The sequence below is a fragment of the Varroa destructor genome, unplaced genomic scaffold (genome assembly GCF_002443255.2).
Source record: "Varroa destructor unplaced genomic scaffold, Vdes_3.0 BEIS01000002.1, whole genome shotgun sequence".
Classification (NCBI taxonomy): domain Eukaryota; kingdom Metazoa; phylum Arthropoda; class Arachnida; order Mesostigmata; family Varroidae; genus Varroa; species Varroa destructor.
This window is the reverse complement of record NW_019211455.1, coordinates 7,854,205-7,871,854: the sequence shown is the minus strand read 5'-3', so window position 1 is coordinate 7,871,854 and position 17,650 is coordinate 7,854,205. Positions and strand designations below refer to the sequence as shown.

The 17,650-nt window shown below is 41.3% G+C and overlaps 1 long non-coding RNA gene across 5 annotated transcripts in view; it reads right to left on the bottom strand.

The window, feature by feature from the left end:
* Window positions 1–6,634: 6,634 nt before the first annotated feature.
* Window positions 6,635–17,650, bottom strand: part of LOC147757312 (uncharacterized) — a 49,634-nt gene continuing 38,618 nt past the window's right edge. For 2 of the 5 annotated variants that reach the window (XR_015320899.1, XR_015320900.1), the window contains exons 2-3: window positions 8,512–8,678; window positions 6,635–8,234 (exon numbers count right to left, since the gene is read on the bottom strand). This is a non-coding gene — a long non-coding RNA (uncharacterized LOC147757312). The other 3 variants (XR_015320898.1, XR_015320897.1, XR_015320901.1) reach the window with 3 other exon arrangements.

Sequence of the window (17,650 nt, the reverse complement as noted above, 5' to 3'; positions counted from 1 at the left end):
TCGCAGTTCTTCTTCAGTCATCTGATTACCTAAGCTCACAGTATCTCATGTCCATACACTATCTGTGACAATCGTTGCGTTTAGTAGAGATGTGCTTTGCAGACTTGGCCGCGGTCACTTTGCGCTTTGGCTTCTTAACCTATCGTTCAACCCAGAAATCCCTTTCTTCCCTATACTTTTGCTATCCAACGTGCGCCCTGCGTCTCAACGCTCGTTTGGTGTTCTCTTTGGGCCCCGAGTGGCAAATGCAAAAAAAAGTGATTATTCGACTTAGGCCGAAGTCCTTCTGTTCCCAGAACAAGCTGTGAGGCAAAGACATTATTCATTTTGTGAAACTTTAATAAAAGTTCTTCATTTTTCTGACGCAACTGGATTTTACTAACCTTCATCTTCCAGAGGTGGCCAGTTAAAGTCACGCGTATTCGGGATCTTACTCATTCCTAATTTCCCGCTTGATTAGGTGAGCCTCCAATTAATATACTGGGTGTAGGTCCCAAAAAATATAGCCCATTTTATCATCACTAACCGACATTATATTATTACGATCGTCAAATACTACTAATCTGCTAACCACTGGCTAATCAAGGGCCGTCCTTTCAATAATCTAATAAGAAATGTGCGCTTTATTTTTTCTTTCTCAGAAAATAGAGGATGTCTAAAAAGTGTTTGAAATCCTTTTAGAAATGTATCTAACGATAAGCGTCAGTGGATAAAGCTTCCAAGTATATTTAGTTGCGAAATTATAAAATTTAGGTGTAAATGTTGACGTGGAACATCGTACCTCTCGGGAAATTGAGTCATAGCTAAAGGCTCGAACGGACGACAAAAACGGCAGCGAGCAAAATGGCCGACAAAAAATTTAATCTGGACCTCATCTACTTTCCGCATTATTTCGAAAATTGTTAACGTTAAGAAAAAAAAAAATGTACCTAGGTACAAGTTGCGCATTTCAGGGCAACATCTATTTTTCGAACCGATTTTCGATAATTTCGAATCCGGTTGGGTATCAACCTACCGACGCAGCGAACGCACTACTCCGTAGATTTGGTGGCACCCTATGTCGTCGTTTTTTTTTTGTCATATACATAAATGATAACAGAAATTATCATTAATTTTCAATAGACTACGGAATGATCTAGTAGTCACTTTTTATATACAAATGCATAATCAGAGAGTCCTTCATCGTTTTATGCATAATAAGCTTTTTAGTTTCCTGGAAAAGAAGCTGCCAACACTAAACGCTTTTTCGCACTTGAGAATCGACCTGGTCGACAGAGAAATATCCCGTAGGGCCTTTGCCAGTAATGAATTTAGGCAATCATTTATCGTAGGTAGAGAAATGTCAGGTTTAATCCGCCTCATTTCAGCTTCGGCAAATACAATCGCCTGCGGCTGCCATTCCACCACTTTCATCTTCGTTTCCTCTAAAAGGTATGCAAATGTCCTTGCAGTTCCTGATGGGTCTAGGTGCTCCTTTGTAAACACGCTCGGACAGTCCTTGTCTTGATACGGGGATGTTTGTCTATTGGCACGTTCCAGAATCGATAAGCACTCATGATAAATCTGGAACTAGCTCTCTGCAGCATTAGTGAGTTCTCTCAGGAACGAATGTTGGAAATGTGCAAATAGGTGCCAAGTGGGGCAATAGAACCACTTTTACAAGAGCCTCTATGTCATACTGTGACAAAGTTCAGACACCCAATGACGAGGAACGTCCGTTCCTTGCTGCTTTAAATGCTTTAAAAGCAATTTGATGACAGCTGCTGTTTGAGATACAATAAGCAGCTTTTGGCAACGAGCCTTCGTGCTCTTTTTAAGGATAATCGGGAGTACATCAAAGTATTTGAGTACGTTTTTGCTTTTCAGATAAAGTATCAGGGTGTGTGTGGAGGCGCGCTGGTTGAGGCATACTGTAAGCATAGTAGCTGTATTATTCCAGCGTACAAGACGATGATGGTTCAGGACCAGTTGTCTGAGGTCTAAATCCTGATAAGCGTGCAACAACCTCTGGGTGAGATTGGTTGATCTTTTATAGCTTGTATGTTGGTGTGTGTTTTGGATATGATAGCACCTAGCGATTTACGATATATTACACAATCATTAGCCTCAATGAGTTCAGTGGAAAACTTGTTCCCTTGCACGGTCGCTATCTTTGAAACACCTTTATAGTTCTACGTCGCCGTTAAGCATTCCATCAGACGGCTGGTTCCGAAACGAAGTTTGTCTATACCCGGGTTCGGATGTAGACCACAACGTGTCCTTAAGATTAGCAGACAACTACGTCCTTGCCATAGTTTTATGACACCAAAATTAAAAAGCTTTCTATCCACAACAACAAGAAAGCTAAGATTAGCAGTTCCGAATGAATTTTGTAAAATTCACTCGTCGGCGATAAGGCCAAAAAGTTTGTCCGCGGCCAGTTGATTTTCAAGCTCCGAGCGCAAACTCTCGGATGCAAAAACACTAACTAGATCACAAAACCGAGGAGAAAAGAGGATTCAGCTTTAAATGATATAATCTGTACATACGTTCACTTTCGGGCCAATGCGAAAAAGCTGTCGAAATAATCGAGCAAGTGGGCCAGTTGCATGTTAAAATTTTTCTGACAAATATGCTACTCATCAAAACCCCTAGACATAACACAACTGGAAAAAGGATTCTGTCCTTAGAGGTTGTCCTGGTGTATACCAGATACATCGGCATTGTCAAGGAGCCAATAAGAGATGACGAAGGTTATTTGTATCAGCAGCTACGAAAACAGTCAACGAAAAGCCATAAAGTAGAAAACTACAATATGACACCTTTAGTAAGTGAATGAAGGCTTGAATAGTATCCAAGCGGGATTAAGATAGCATACACTCGTTGCTTAAAGTAAATGATATTCTAAAAAGCTTAAGCCGAACGATCAGGGTTTATTTATGGGGAAACTTAAAACTAAATGCGAGCATGTCTATGATATCTTTAAAGGTATACTTTAAGGCAGCAAGTCCTGTATAACCTTTCCACCTGATATTTGATTATTACAGAGGCGCTTTACTTTCCAAAACGTTTTCAAGGTACGCAGGTGCCCCGGGTAACCAAGAAAAAAAAACTTTTAATCGGAGCGTAATTTCTTATTTTTTTGTGATATCTTTTTCCATTTTGGTTAATTCCATTCTGAGTGTAAACCGCTTCCTCCGTCATCAACACACTTCAACTTTATATTCAATGCCCTTTGCGAAAAGCTTGTAGGTCATGTCGAGATTCTTGCGCCTCCATTACTGCCGTCGCGTGTTAGAGTGAAGAGCTGCGTCTAAGGGCATCCACTGTCTCTCAGTGCGAGCGTGTAGTTGTGTGTACGTTTTGGGCCTGTGTTGGCTGTCCATTTGTGCCGTCTGTGCTGCTTTGGTCATCTGCCTTAGTTTCTTTCGTAGCTATTTTTCTCATTCTAGTTCCGCGCGATTCGAGCGATGTCTTCTGCTCTCCGGGGAGTCTTTCTTCCCGGAGATCTCACTGGCGAGAGCCGGTTGCCTCGTATTCTAAAAAGATACAAAGCATATAACGCACAAAAAAGCCTTGAGGGCGAAAAGGCCGGGCACCAAATATGGCCCCCAGCTATTTCACCGCAAAGGCATTCAGAGACGAGGAGGGATAATTCTACTCCGGAAAGCGTTTGGAAAGTTTTTAACCTTCCGACCGGCCGCAGTGGCCAGGACTGCGGTAGCACCGAATAAACCAAATCCCATATTCTTCCTTCTGTTCGCTGCTTCAGGAGAAGATCTGATTGTTGTACACGCAGGTCAGGGACAGCCAATTTTTGCTCTGCGAGCATAAAACCATCTTAAGAAGACGTTCGTTAGAGCGTTATTGTATCAGCACATGCCCAAAATTTGTTTACTTGAATTCTAGCCAGCTTCAACCTTGCCTCTTGTCCATTTTAAGGCCGATGCGACAGGGTATCGATCGAAGTCTTAAATTGTACATTTCTTGCAAAATATTACGGAAAAATATATTATGTGTCGACAAGCATGCGAAGTTGCTGTTCGTTCCAAACCCAGATTACACTAGGAAGGCCTAAAAAAAGACCATGGGAAAACAGGATTGCACTAAGAATTTGATATTTGTTTACATACCTATACAGTTAACTAGACAACTAGCGACTGTTTAAATAAAGATTGTGCCGGTACTCTCTAACAAGTTGAAACAGTAAACTTATGCGGGCTTTTTATATTAATTCGCTAACACACGACTGTCATAAAAACGGGTTATTATTACTGATCATAACGATAATGTGCATAGTTTTTATATAAAGTGTTCAGCTTTTAACCTAAGCTAGTGGTTGGAGCGGTGTAGGATGTAGTATTTATAAGAGGGTTACTTTTTTATCTAATATTTTCAACATGCTTCCTGAGCGAATCTTCGGTAGTGATACTGTCAATAGCAATAGACAAAGCGATTTTCGTAAATCGAATTAACGTCTGCTTCAGAATTAGACCACTACAATAACTCCGTAGCTGTTAGCTTAGGCGGCAAATAGAACGCAAAAAAAGACGTTCTTCCTTTAACGTTTCCATCCCCTGAGCGACAAATAGCAGAACAAGTCTAAGTAGAACTAGCATAAGTCTGCAAGACGAGAAATCTCATCTTCTAAGTGCTGGCTAAAGCCAGGCCACATTTTTTTAGGCAGACAATTACAGAATGACGTCATTCGTCTTGTGCCTCGAAGTGCTTGACGCGCACGGCTTTCGTCGACGACAAATAAGCTACTACCGCGCAAAGCTGCCCCTTCTTATCCTTCAGCGCCCCCTCCATTATCCTTCCAACCACTACCATTGCCACACTTTTATATCGACTCGCTGCATACAAGAGGCAAATGGCAGACTTCTGAGTTTTCCCGAATTCTATATTGACGGCTGAATGTAATTGAACGGCCCATTGATGAGGGAAATCGCCTTTAGGATGTCATTAGCAGCTCTAACAAACTTTCGAATTTGGCGCGCTTACTTGCCAGTCCTTTCTCAATCTTATCTGTAGTGGCTAATGCCGATATCAAACCAAAGCCGACTGCGTCCGAATCGCTTAAAGTAGCGTTGTTAAAATATCCGGCTAACTCTAATTTTCAGGCTCTAGACATAAGTATTTCGCTCAATCTTGCGTCTGGCAGAGAAAGCGCACATAGCTAGTGCAGCGCTTTTCTTATGCATGAATAATCTTTGAGGAGAGCTTCTTCAGCTCCGTTCTTGCCTTTTCAAAAGCCGAAATTATCCATGCAAACACATCTGCTAGTCTCCAAGGATAAAGGGGGATTCGCGGACGACGGTAGGGCTCGGGCTTCAGGGCAAAAAGAGTCAATAAATTGAAATAGCGACTAAATAGAAGAAAAGCTTACGGCGCAGGGTGAGAACCTTCCACGATGCAACCAGCTGCCATCACAGATGTTAACAGCAAAAGATGTTGTGTTCATGTATATAAATCCAGATGTGTATGCATGATGTCTTTCGGAAATACCAGGAAGACAAATTTCCTCTGTTTAATATATTATTGTCATGAAATGTTGCTTCCCAAGAAGTGAATCTCGAGCAATTTCTTTGTCTTGCGGAACTAAAATCTCCAAATTTTCAAATTGTTCTATGTAAAATGCGCATCATAAATATAGTTCTATATATTTATAAATATACCAAATAATCGAAGCTTACCTAATTGCTTTTCTGCGTAGTCTTTTCAAAATAAACTGGTGCTGATTGGGACTGTCCTGTTAAGGGACGCACTCGTTTCTAGAAAAAAATTCAACTAATATCAAATGCTCTAATGTTGAAGTACGATTGTAACTTGCAGGTTACGCAAAAAAAATACCAAGAGGGAGCGGAGCAGAAAATATTTGGATTTTTTCGAATAGTCTTGCAGTCATCAGGCTATCAAGACTATCAGCTGGAAAAATATTCGGTCAAAATTAATTAGATAGGTAATCAATGGAAGCCCTTCGTTAAAAAAATTAGTACTTTAGGGTGCTTCATATATTCGCCCATCGCTTCTAGCTAGATAATTGGGAATTCTACTTCCACTAGAAGAAATATTCTTTTATACATTAGAGCATTTGTTCTCTTTTACATTGCCGACTTAATTTGTGAACTACTACCCATTTCTGTGAATTGCATCAAATTTCCCTGCCTCCTGTGTACTATTCTATCAAAACAGTACAATATAAACAACGGGAAGGGTATTATTGGTCGTGTAGTCATGCTGCGAACTCAAATATATATATATAATGTACGATTCCTGGATTTTCTTTCCCTGTCGAAACTCTCCCTACAGATCATAACATCCTTCTAAGGTAAAGCCGTGAAATCAGAGCTTGATATTCTGGGTTTTGCTTTACATATATTTGCAATCAAGCATGTATTACTGTGTCTCTGGTGGTATGGGCTGTGCAAAAGTAAGCTACGGTTAACTTTCAACTTTAAGTTAATAATTAGCTTGACCTAGACGATATACAACGGACCTTAGTCCATGAACAGAAGCAATTCAAATTAAGCTATTTATTATAATATGACATTATGTTTGAAGGATAATTTTCATGAAAACTCTGTGGATAGCTTTTTCCGATAGAAAAACAGTATTATCAAAATGACATACCTATCTAATATAGTCGTTCTGATTTTTTCGTTGAAAAGTACTTTATTGCCTTATTTAATAGAAGCGTATACATTCAGGTGAAGGCTTCCAATTTCAGAGTGGGAGTTGTTATATATAGTTTGTATATAAGGCTTATGTGGGTTGTAATAATAAACATAGCGGAACATGTGCAGATAATATTTGGAAATCGAGAACTTTTTCAGTGAAACTGCTGCTCAAGACTAGAGTACCGTTAAACGTTTTACAATTACCCTCCGCAGACAGAAAGGCAGCGGTGGATAAATGGTGTACATTGATGTCAATCATTGTATTGAACGCTGAATCGCTGTTATAACGAAACGATCCATTGCAGATTATGAATCGGTTTCGGATCCCAAACTCCCATCAGACGGATCCCCAGGTCGGTCCCAAAAGGATCGTTGCACGTCACTTGCACCCGTGCACAAGAGGTCAGTACTGCTGCTATCGCTGTCCTGCGATATCATGTAGCTCGTCATCGGACTTGTTTCTGGGTTAAAATAACGCCTGACTATAGAGAGAAGCTAGTCCGACTAGAAATAGTACGAATTTTTTTTAATTTATGTCCCACAAGAGAAGAAGAGCTCCTTTAAACTCGTTGTCCAAGCAAAATGGTTTCCAAAAAATGAATTCGGTGCGTTAGCTAGCTCAGTCAATTGGTGAACCTAATCGACCTCAAAAGTAGGTGCTTTTTCAGTGCGAGTATAATTAAGTCTTGCAAATATGGTAGTGTTTGCGAAATTGGCCAGATATTCAGGTACAAGGTTGGATTAGAGTTATAAGTTAGATTCATTGGAGTGGTACTTTAATTAGAGGCAACGGGAAGTTTCCTTGACTTATTTTTAACAATCGAGCTCTGGGAACGTCTAAAGTTTAAGCGTCTATTTTTTTTAGCGAATTTTGCAAACCATTTTGTATTCAGCTAGTAGAACACTATGTGGCTTTTCTAATTGCCATTGTTTCAAACGTGCAGTAAAAAGAAAGGCTCGATTATGTAGTCCTAAAAAAATAATGCGATGCTTATAAAATGGAACAAGCAAGCGACATAGAAAAAAATTATTCTAGTGGTCAACGAGTAAGCTATGCACATGTTGAATAGATGACAGTTATTGTTGGACCATACAATCGAACGTGTTTAACCAACCAACTATAAGTCGAATACTCACGTTGGTGAACGTGGTCACTGGTCCGTTTTTCCATATATTCTCCCATATGACCCGCTATTTGTTCCCTGCACTTTATAGTTTATTAGCTGCAACACATATTGCGAGCAGCAAGAGTATAGGTAATACATTCCTGCTAGTTCGGAAGCTGTGAAATTCCTGTCTGATAACCAGAAATATTGCCGATGTTGTCTAGTTCTCCATCGAACTTGTCGAGGCGACCAAACGAGTAGACCCCGAGAGCGGTGAACTAAAGTCTCAATGAAGACAGGTCCGTTGAGAGCCAACAGATGCACGACACTCTTGTTGCAACTAGTAGTATCAGTGTCAGCGTCAAATCGTGGTCGGCGCGGTCACGGGCGCTGGAGGGCGGAACGGCGCCTTGGGCCCAAAGGACTGCCGAACCTTTTCGGAAGTTTGTTAGGGTTTTCCGCTTTCGTACTGCAATAATGGATAAATACGCGAGCATTGATCCCATTAGAGGATAGTGGCTAAGATGTGTAGCTACAAATACGGTGGCCGGTCAAGAGGCGTCGCGACGAGAACGCCGTACCGTTACGACATGGAGCTGCAGGGGGTGCAGCCCTAAACGTGTTACTCTATTTCAACAGCATTCGTTACAATCGGTGCTTTTTTAATTTTTGGCTGATTTCAAGAGTTTAACTTATGTGGCGAAACTGGCTTTGTTCCATACATATAATAAAAGTATACGTTTTACCAGTTGCTATTTGCCAAAACGAAGTTGCTGAGTCCTATGCGCTTCATATTGGTAAAGGATGATAATTCGCCTGAAAAAAAAAGCGCCTTTTGGCTAACACCCGCAGACAGCATACAATCTACGATCCGTATTTTGAAGCCCTGCTGCAGGACGAATTTGATTGCACCCTATAAAAGTCCAGAACAACAAAAGAAATTTGCTTATAAAATAGTAGCCAGTAGCGAATTGTATACTACGGCCACAAGGGGCTTTGCATCATTATTTAACATACTTACCTTTATCAAAAGCTAGTAATCTTTTTCAGCTCTATCTGAAGTTTTATTGAACATTTTTGTAAATACTTGAACTTAAGTCACTTAGACACAGATAACTCAGAAAGCTAGTCGTACCACTTGCAGCGATTGGACTATTTGAGGTCGCATTTAAGTAAATATACACAGAAGTGTAATTCCTCGTGCAGTACTCTAGGTTGCGTAAGTTTTACGTACTTGGGGGTAATCGGTATATGGTTGAGGAATAGAACATTTTCATTGCTGGTTTCTCGACTGGTGCGAAAAATTTAGTGTTTTACTTTGAAATATAATTTCATAAACAGTTTACAGTGACTACAAGGGGTTGCATCTTACGGCAGGAAGAAACAAAAAAAAAAAAACAATATATATATATATGTATATATATACTTTCGGAATTTGTGCTATTAAAAATCATATAGTTGCAGAAAAAACCTAATTATTACTCGTTTCATTATTTAATTCTATTCAAACATACTTTATTCGTTGGTACACCAAGCAGGTTAAACTATCCAATCCGAATTCGAAGTGCCTAAAATTAAGCTGTTTTCGGGGGTTCCATCAAGGGGTAGAGTAACAAGAACTAAATACAGCGTTGACAACAACAATAAGAAAACAACTGTCTAAAGAAGTGTAAAATATGTTAATTAAATTTTACGTAATATGTTTAACGCGAAAACGATAGGAAAGAAATTATTCAGAGGACTCGTGAAGGAAGGAATCAGTGACAGAGCTTTTAAATAAGCGGAATGATGAGATCTCTGCAAGAAAATCGGTAAAAACTCCGTACTATGGAAAGTTGGTAATTAGGACCCTGGCAGAGGAATTTGCAATGGAGATCAGGTGTAAGGGTAACGAGTGAGGTATGAAAAAGTAAAGGCTAGGCCGGGTGACCACATTGGGGGTATTAAAGCAAAAGAGGCTTCAGGTAGGTTGATCAGTAGGCTAAGAGGCGAGGCTGTAGTTTATGAAGTTGGAAGATATCGAGAAGTGTATGGAGCGGTAAAGGGAAATAGTTTGTAAAACTTAGATTTGCATCATTTAGCACGTATGATCTCCCTACCTGTCACATGTTGGAATTCAGTCACTATCAAAACCAGCGTAAGCGCCACGACTAGCAAATTGTAGTACGGATACCTAGGGATCACTGTTGTATGAGCCCAAGTTTGAAAAGGTGAACACTAAGTTATCTATAGCAGTAGAAAAACTTGTTCGATGTTTCTAGAAGCTGGATGTTATTGCTACGCTCACGTTGGCGATTGGCTGCGGCTGATTACAATGCTAAATCAATCGTTACCCTTTCTGGTTTCTGCTGCTGCTGTGTTTTCGGCATTGATCACACCGTTATGCACCAGTATTCTAACAGAACAGCCTTGCACCTCATTCACACATAGCATAATTATCTCGAAGTCAGAGTTCAATCTAGATACTCGTTAAACAATTTCTTTCCCCTGTTCTAAACAACTTCGAAATTAAAATGAAGCCAAAGTGGAAACTTACGTGTGCGCTGGTTCAAGGGAAAACTATTAAATGACACTGCTGACCAGGACAGGAGCATCTTTCCGCAACTGCTTTCTTCTAGCTGATTTTGGTCGGTGAGACTGGAAGAACTCAATATAAATAATTCACGCAGGTCCCGAACACTATACCGGTTACTAGATGGTTAGCGAAGTAGAAACAATTCATCACGCAGCACCAAAGGGGATATGTGTCCCTCTACCGTCCGCTCGATCCTTATATAAAATGCAGGGTTTCAGAATAAAGCGAGCGAAACAACAAGAGGGTCGCCTCCCTGCAAATACAATTAGTGATACCCACTAGCGGGGTGTATTTGCTAAATTTTGTTATTATGTGGATGAGCTACGGCTTCTCTGTAATGCATAGCGAAGTTGTTCATTTTTATGAGTACTGCATTTTTTTTTTCTAATAATTTAATAGTGTCTTCGTCGGGAACGAGGGACGAGACTTATAAATGAGCTGGTTTGCCAATCGTCAAGTATCCAATGGCAGTGCTTTTCGCCAGCCTAGCAAATCTTCTGGCTCTGTCATATTTCGAAAAATTCGTAGACATGCAACTCATTATATTGACTCATATTTACAGTACATTATATTGCAGTCTTTCGCGTAATGGGTGAAATAGCAACGATTTAGCATAAGAAAGTCATAAGTCGCAGAGCAGGATCGGTTCAATGTATCGAAAAGTTCGTATTTAGGCAAGTCTCTTCTATCGAATCCCGAATAATACAATAGTGATGATTTATTTGAGCGAGGCAGATGAATCGAAACACCGAGCTGTCAGTTAGTGCATCGTTCCTGGTAGCAAATGCCATAATTGTTATCTGACATGCGTTCCCTTAATCTCTCGAGTAACTGAGCACGTGCCCTGAATACAGTTTCTTTATGACGCACCAGACTTTATCTATGCGATCAATTTGCTTAATAACAACACGAACATGTATTTTAACGCTGCGCTGAAATATTACGTCGGCTGTCCACGTGTTATAATTAGTCAGGATCGGCTATCGTGCTATCGGTAGACGTTTTCTGACGTCGAATTTTCACAATATCTAACGTCGGCAACAATTATTTCAACCTATCCCTGTGAAAATATATTTTTTTATTAGATCAGTTCTTTCAGAGCTAGGCCGTATGCCATTGCAAGGTTGCTTGTATTGCGTGCCGGGTATCTCCTGTAAACCGAACCCTATAGTTTACCTTTACGCTTCTTGACTTTTCTTGGATGTAATCATTCTAAATTTTGTGTTTGTTACGTGTTTTTTTTTCGAAAAATACGAATTCGCTAGTTAACTATTCTCTCCAACTATGTCCATGTTTAGTTTCATTGCACGCTGGGCTCCACATGAAACCTATTTCAACATGTTCGTCATGATGCCCAAGTATAAAAGAGTTAAATTGTTTTGTGAAAATGCGCTTTTGCTGGTCTTTCGATTTGGGTACCTTGCCCTAGTTACTCTCGTCTGAATTCGTCTTTTCATAAACCAACGTTTTTGCCGATTTGCCCCGTCAAAGTCCAATTTCCAGAAGTCGTTACCGGACTGTAGAGATATATAGGATAATTCCACTACGTGTTGACAATGGCTCGTTTTGGAAAAGAGCTACTTCAGATTAGCTAGCTTCTACTAGGGCAAGTCATCCCCATCTTGTTTGTTTCCAAACCATGTGTCAACCAACGAGTGTCGACTGTAAACGTTTTTGTGACCTTGTCGTGCAAAGTCAATAGCAGAAGGCAGAGGAAATTACAGAGTTACTTTTAGGAAAAAACACCGGATAAATGTTGCTTTTGAAACGACTCTGTCTGAAATATCTCATAATTAAAATAGTCTCAACATCGACTTATATCTGTGTTCTTATGAAAACCTAACAACCCATTAGAACTATGACAGCATTTTTTTTTAAACGTTTGTTCCGGTATTCCAAATGGCGAAACCCAAAGCTATTTTCTTACTTAATAAATTAATTTAACGATAAATAATAAGCTTTCCTAAACCGTGCTTGGCTGAAAACGCAAAAAAAAACTCAATATTATTAAATAATTAAATTAATATATTATAGTAAAAGTATTGTTACAATATTAGTTGTTGGTTTTAATCATTGTAATTAAGCGAGTCCTATTTTAATGTGCATATAAACCTATGATTTGTAATAACAAACAAAGTAATGCTACAGAAATTTTCAAGCACTACTTAAGTGTGCTTAATCGTCAATTCTGCAATAAAGACACGTCAAATTACGTTTACGCTATGCCTATACTTCATTTTTTTTATCAGTAGATAACTCATTATAATATATCATAATAGATTCTCAGTAACTATAGTCAACAGCTCAGTATTGATAGGATATTCTGATAGAATTTCTTAACTTGGCATGGTACCGTTAGCTTTACAGTCTTAGTCACAGCCACAGATGTTCTGTGGGATTTAAGTCTGATACATTAACCCCTCAGTATACCGTATTCTTGATGTTTCTATTTATTCTTTTTAATCACTGTTATGGTATCTGGCAATCTTTGCTTTTTCGCTCAGAGTGTTACAAAAGACCCTCTACCTAATAATTGTTGAGTGTTTTTCAGGGACATCAGCGGCAACCCCTTGGCTTACCAACAATAACTGCGAACCGATGTAGGCACTGGTTAAAGCCTGTTCTCTTCTTTGCCTGTAGAGCAAAAGTAAAATTCGTATCTGATTGTGGAATACTCGAGAAAGATAAACATAGTCACACAATTTTTTGCTTTCACATTTCCTCGTCAGATTGGATTAGGCAATGGATCATTGTAAATTAAGTTGATCAACACAGTTACGATTCATTTTATGACCAGAACGGAAGTTCCTTCCTGAAACTTGTTCATCTCGGTTCTGAATTGTTCGAAAATAATTAGATCCCTACAAGACTCGCCCGCGATTGATACTAGTCCGCAAAGGATTTTAGCTGTTTTGCGCTTTAGGCGGTAACGTTGACACAGTTATTCGATCACTCGCGAAACTAAAAGATAATCATTTTAACATTGTGTCATAAGATATCAAAATCTAGTATCAACATTTTTGTAATGGATGTCAGAGGGCTTCATGCAACACCCAGTTGCTGTCACCACGCCACCCGGCGGCTTACTTAACAAATCTCTACAATGATCTGCAAACGCCGGAAATCGCCTGAACCTCTACAGGGTGAGACCTTCTTAAAGGGGATACTGTGTTACGTAGATCACTTAGAGACTTTGTGTGCGTGACGCAGTGGCTAAACAGTTCCGCCATCCTATGCTTCACAACCCCATTATTTGCGCCCCCTATGCATGTCGAGCACAGCCCAGCATGACGATTCCTCATGAGTCGCTATCAGACTTAGTTCGATGCGTGGCCGGAGGGTTTGATTGAGAAACGGGTTTGCGACAGTGAAGGATACGGCTAATTCCCATATCGCCGTAGCGCTAGGAGCCTGTGGACAATTCAAAAACCTATGCGAGAGCATAAACGACCGTCTGGATTAAAGAACAAAGTTGGATAAGCAAGTTCAAGCTCATCTGTCGTATCGTTTGTACGATGAAGAAGGAGAGTTGGACGAGGCATAACGTCATCGGTAGGCAATTGCGATACTGCCTGCGGAGTATATGGCGACTCTTGGCCGCAAAATCTAATAATCCTATGGTAAATACGTAATCGAGCAGGCACGTTGAATAAGCAAGTTCGGATTAATATTAGACCATCGATTCCTACCCGTTCGCCATAGCACTTCCTCCAGTGATTGACACCTAGCCGAAGTCGTTTCTTATAGAGCAGATGTCATACCATTTTTAACGCATGGGTAAAGTGGCGGTCGACAGTCGTCGATGCGGACAGACTTATCGTTTTCATAAGACTGCTATGCGATCCTCACAAAGAGGTGGTGCATTCACTCAGCGATGCGCACTCTAGCGTTGCACCCTATTTATTAGATAATAACTACAGCAAAGTCGAGGTTGAGAAGGAGCAAGCTTTAGCTAAATCCAAATCTACCAGCTGCTCGTTCCGGCGATAACAACAGAAACTTTCGATCCGTGCTGAATCGCATACAAGCCACGGCCGCACGCAATGACATCGAAATCGAACAAACGGGGTACGCTCGCCTGCCTAAAGCCAAATTTTGAGTGACGCTACCACTTAGTATCTTTCCTGAATCCGAGTATAGTGCGCAGACCAATAGAGGCGGCTCCGAAAGTTACTCTTTCGAATGCGGTACTCTAGAGCAAGACCTTAAAAGCAGCCAGGCAAATTGAAGCCCCGGTCACTGACTCGCGTCGATGTACTAAACATACGGAGCATGTATTATCCATTCAGAATATGTGGTCGAGTGTAGACGGAAAAATTATTTTAGGGGCACCACGGAACCGAAGCGTTCATGCCCACGTTCATTATGGAAAACTAATCGCCAGAATCGATTTTCGAATGACCAAATAGCTAGCATGTAAAGCTTCGATCGCTGACACAATGAAAGAGATTTCGACAGTGACCGTGCCATTTCTGCACGCGTGTTGCAGTGCAAAAGTGGTTACGACTATCCGTGACAGTGTGCCATCCTAAAGGAGCAGAAACGCTGTGCAGTGCTCTTCGCTGATAAACGTGCGGGCAGTGGTCGAGCCGGGGCTAATCGTTCCGCGTAGACTATACACTGATCACGATCACGGTACGTCTATGTATTCGCTGAATGGGGAGCTCAACATTGTGACGACTAAAAGACCCCTTATGGTCGTCTTAATATAACGGTAGCGGCATCCATTAATTATATGCGGCGTTAGCCATAACTGCTTGCGGCGTATATTGTATATCAATTTTTGTATTCCTAGCTACCGCAAGTATGTTCGCGTTCATTAATCCATCAGTCATCGCCAAAATCTCCAACTAACGTGCCTCCGGCGGCCGAAGGCCGGGCTTCGAGTCTTTGACGCGTAGGAATTGTCTTTATTTCAGCAGCAATGTTGGGGATGAGAAAAGCATCCAGACACCCATTTATGTGCGGGATTTCAAAGCAAATACATGCTGTAAATATCCACCGTGCATCATTCAGGCTATACAGAACAATGCCCATACTCACTCGCTGGCCGATCGATGTTATCCTGACGACCATTTACAAGCGCTTGTGACTGCGCTAGTGGGTATCGATTAGTTTCACGACAGCGGTTATAATGTGGCACCGCTCACTGTTACGGACGGAGTGGCCACCATTGAGGGTCATCTCCATTGGTTTATCATAGGAAAGGTGGGATCGACAAGCATAGATAATTTCCTTGGTCAAACCTGTTGTTCTGCAGCTCTGTTGCGCCAGATGTTGAGCGTTTTTGCTCGCTGGAGGCCATCGGCGTAAAGAATTCGTCACACCGCAAGTTGTCGTATGAAAAAACGGAGACGTCATTATTGTATTATATATGGCATTTTCTATATACGGCAGCATCAAGCTATCACAGAAGCAAATGGTAAGCAAGAATGATAAGTCATCTCTGATTGCTCTTAATAAGTATCAAGTAGAACTTTGTTAAATGCGGATCCCTTGATCGGTCCAAAAGTTCATCTGGACCTAGATGAAGTGTTCCCACCTATTCCACCTCAGTAGCGATTTCTCATGCTAAAGCTTGTAGCAACCGATCACCCACCATTACTATGCACACAAGTTCACTTGGGGAACTGCACATGGCGGGTTCACAGTATCAGTTGTGCTCGATCTACAGCTTTGGAAAAACGTTATATCGTGACGACATGCTACGCAAGTGTGATACGAAAATGCAGGTCATCAAAAAGTCCTAGAATGGCTCAGTTGATACACGCCTGGGAAAAAAACAAGCCTGTCTGCATTCATCGAGCATTTTAGGGAACGAGGCGCTCGCGTCTTCGACGTTTGTTTAGCAGAAGTAGAAATTTTAACCGCTCGAGGACTGCGTGGTATCCGACAAACAATCATTATCCAACTCATCGTGTTTACTGTTGAAGCTATGGGTCTGTCTCGTGTGACCAGCCGGATAGTTCTGAAGTTTATGGCATCCGTCTTCAACCTAATAGGCCAATTCCTATCGTACACGCTCCACTGAAACGAAGACATCGTGGAAGAGGGTCGAGAGATTTTTACAATCCAAGCTACATGACTCGACGGGCTATGGTACCTGTACATTTTCCGACATGTTGGATTGGCGAATACAAAAGCAGACTCGTATTCTTACACCCGTACACGGTGATGCACCCAAGATCTCGCAGACGGCTGCTGTGTATCCCCATATCGATAGCGATCGTTTATGTTCTCTTCTGATGACTAAGTCGCACCTTGCGCCACGCTAGAACTTGATGTTACTTCGTGTAAAATCTATGTAACAATTTACACTTTTGTGGATTAGCGCTTAATGAACGAGATTGATCGAGCCTTTCCCGCACATGCTTGACTACACATAATTACTGAGGCGTAGCGGAGCAGCTTGGCCGCTATAAGGTCTTTGTTTGCAATCTTGTCCCAGTGATCCAGTGCCATTCGTTGGAGCTTGAATAATCCTTCGTCTCATGTATCTACAATACTGCTGACTTTACAATTAAGGAGTATTAAGTTTGAAAGTCAAAGCTAAGGACGAGCGGTGGGGGCCGTTCAGGTCAAGTCATCCGCAGGACCGATGCCTATGTTAGAAATTTCGCTGACCTGATTCAGCTGAGTGCCCATTAATCGTCAGTTAGCGTAGAGCCGAGATCACTATCTTGATCAAATAGGCCGAGAGCGCTACCCATGTTGTGAGCAGCGTGTTTTGAACTTCGTGCTCGTATATCGTTGACACTTCGTGCCAAACGAACCCGTCCTGCGCGCTTTGTTTAAAAGGACGTTAATCAAATAGATCCAACGTGATTATTTCACCAATAAATTAGCAGCGGCAAGCAACGGTGTCTAGTCACTTACCGTTTGTCTCCTTCGCGGCGGTAGGCTGCTACGCGCGTCGACAAGGCTCGTGAACCGGCCGTACTTCGGTTACGGTAAATGAAATCCATTTGTCTTCCCAAGTGGTTTTCGTCGGCTACCCGTTTTGCACTACCACTACGCGAATCCGCAGTTCGGAGTTTCCATCGTTTTTATTTACGGTTTGCGTTTGCATTCGGGCCACGCATTGCCATTAGGGCCATTCTGCATCATTGTGTTACCTGCCAGAGATAACATGGAGGGGTGGCCGATAAGGGGTAAGCTTCAATACTTTTAAGTGAATGTTACTAGTCATCTCGTTCTTTGCCTTTTCTACACCTCTGCGAGCTCGTTCATAATTGATCTCCGATATTCTCCATATGACGGAAAGGTCTCGTATCATGCTCTTTATTGGCGCAAGCGCGTGGTAGGTCGGC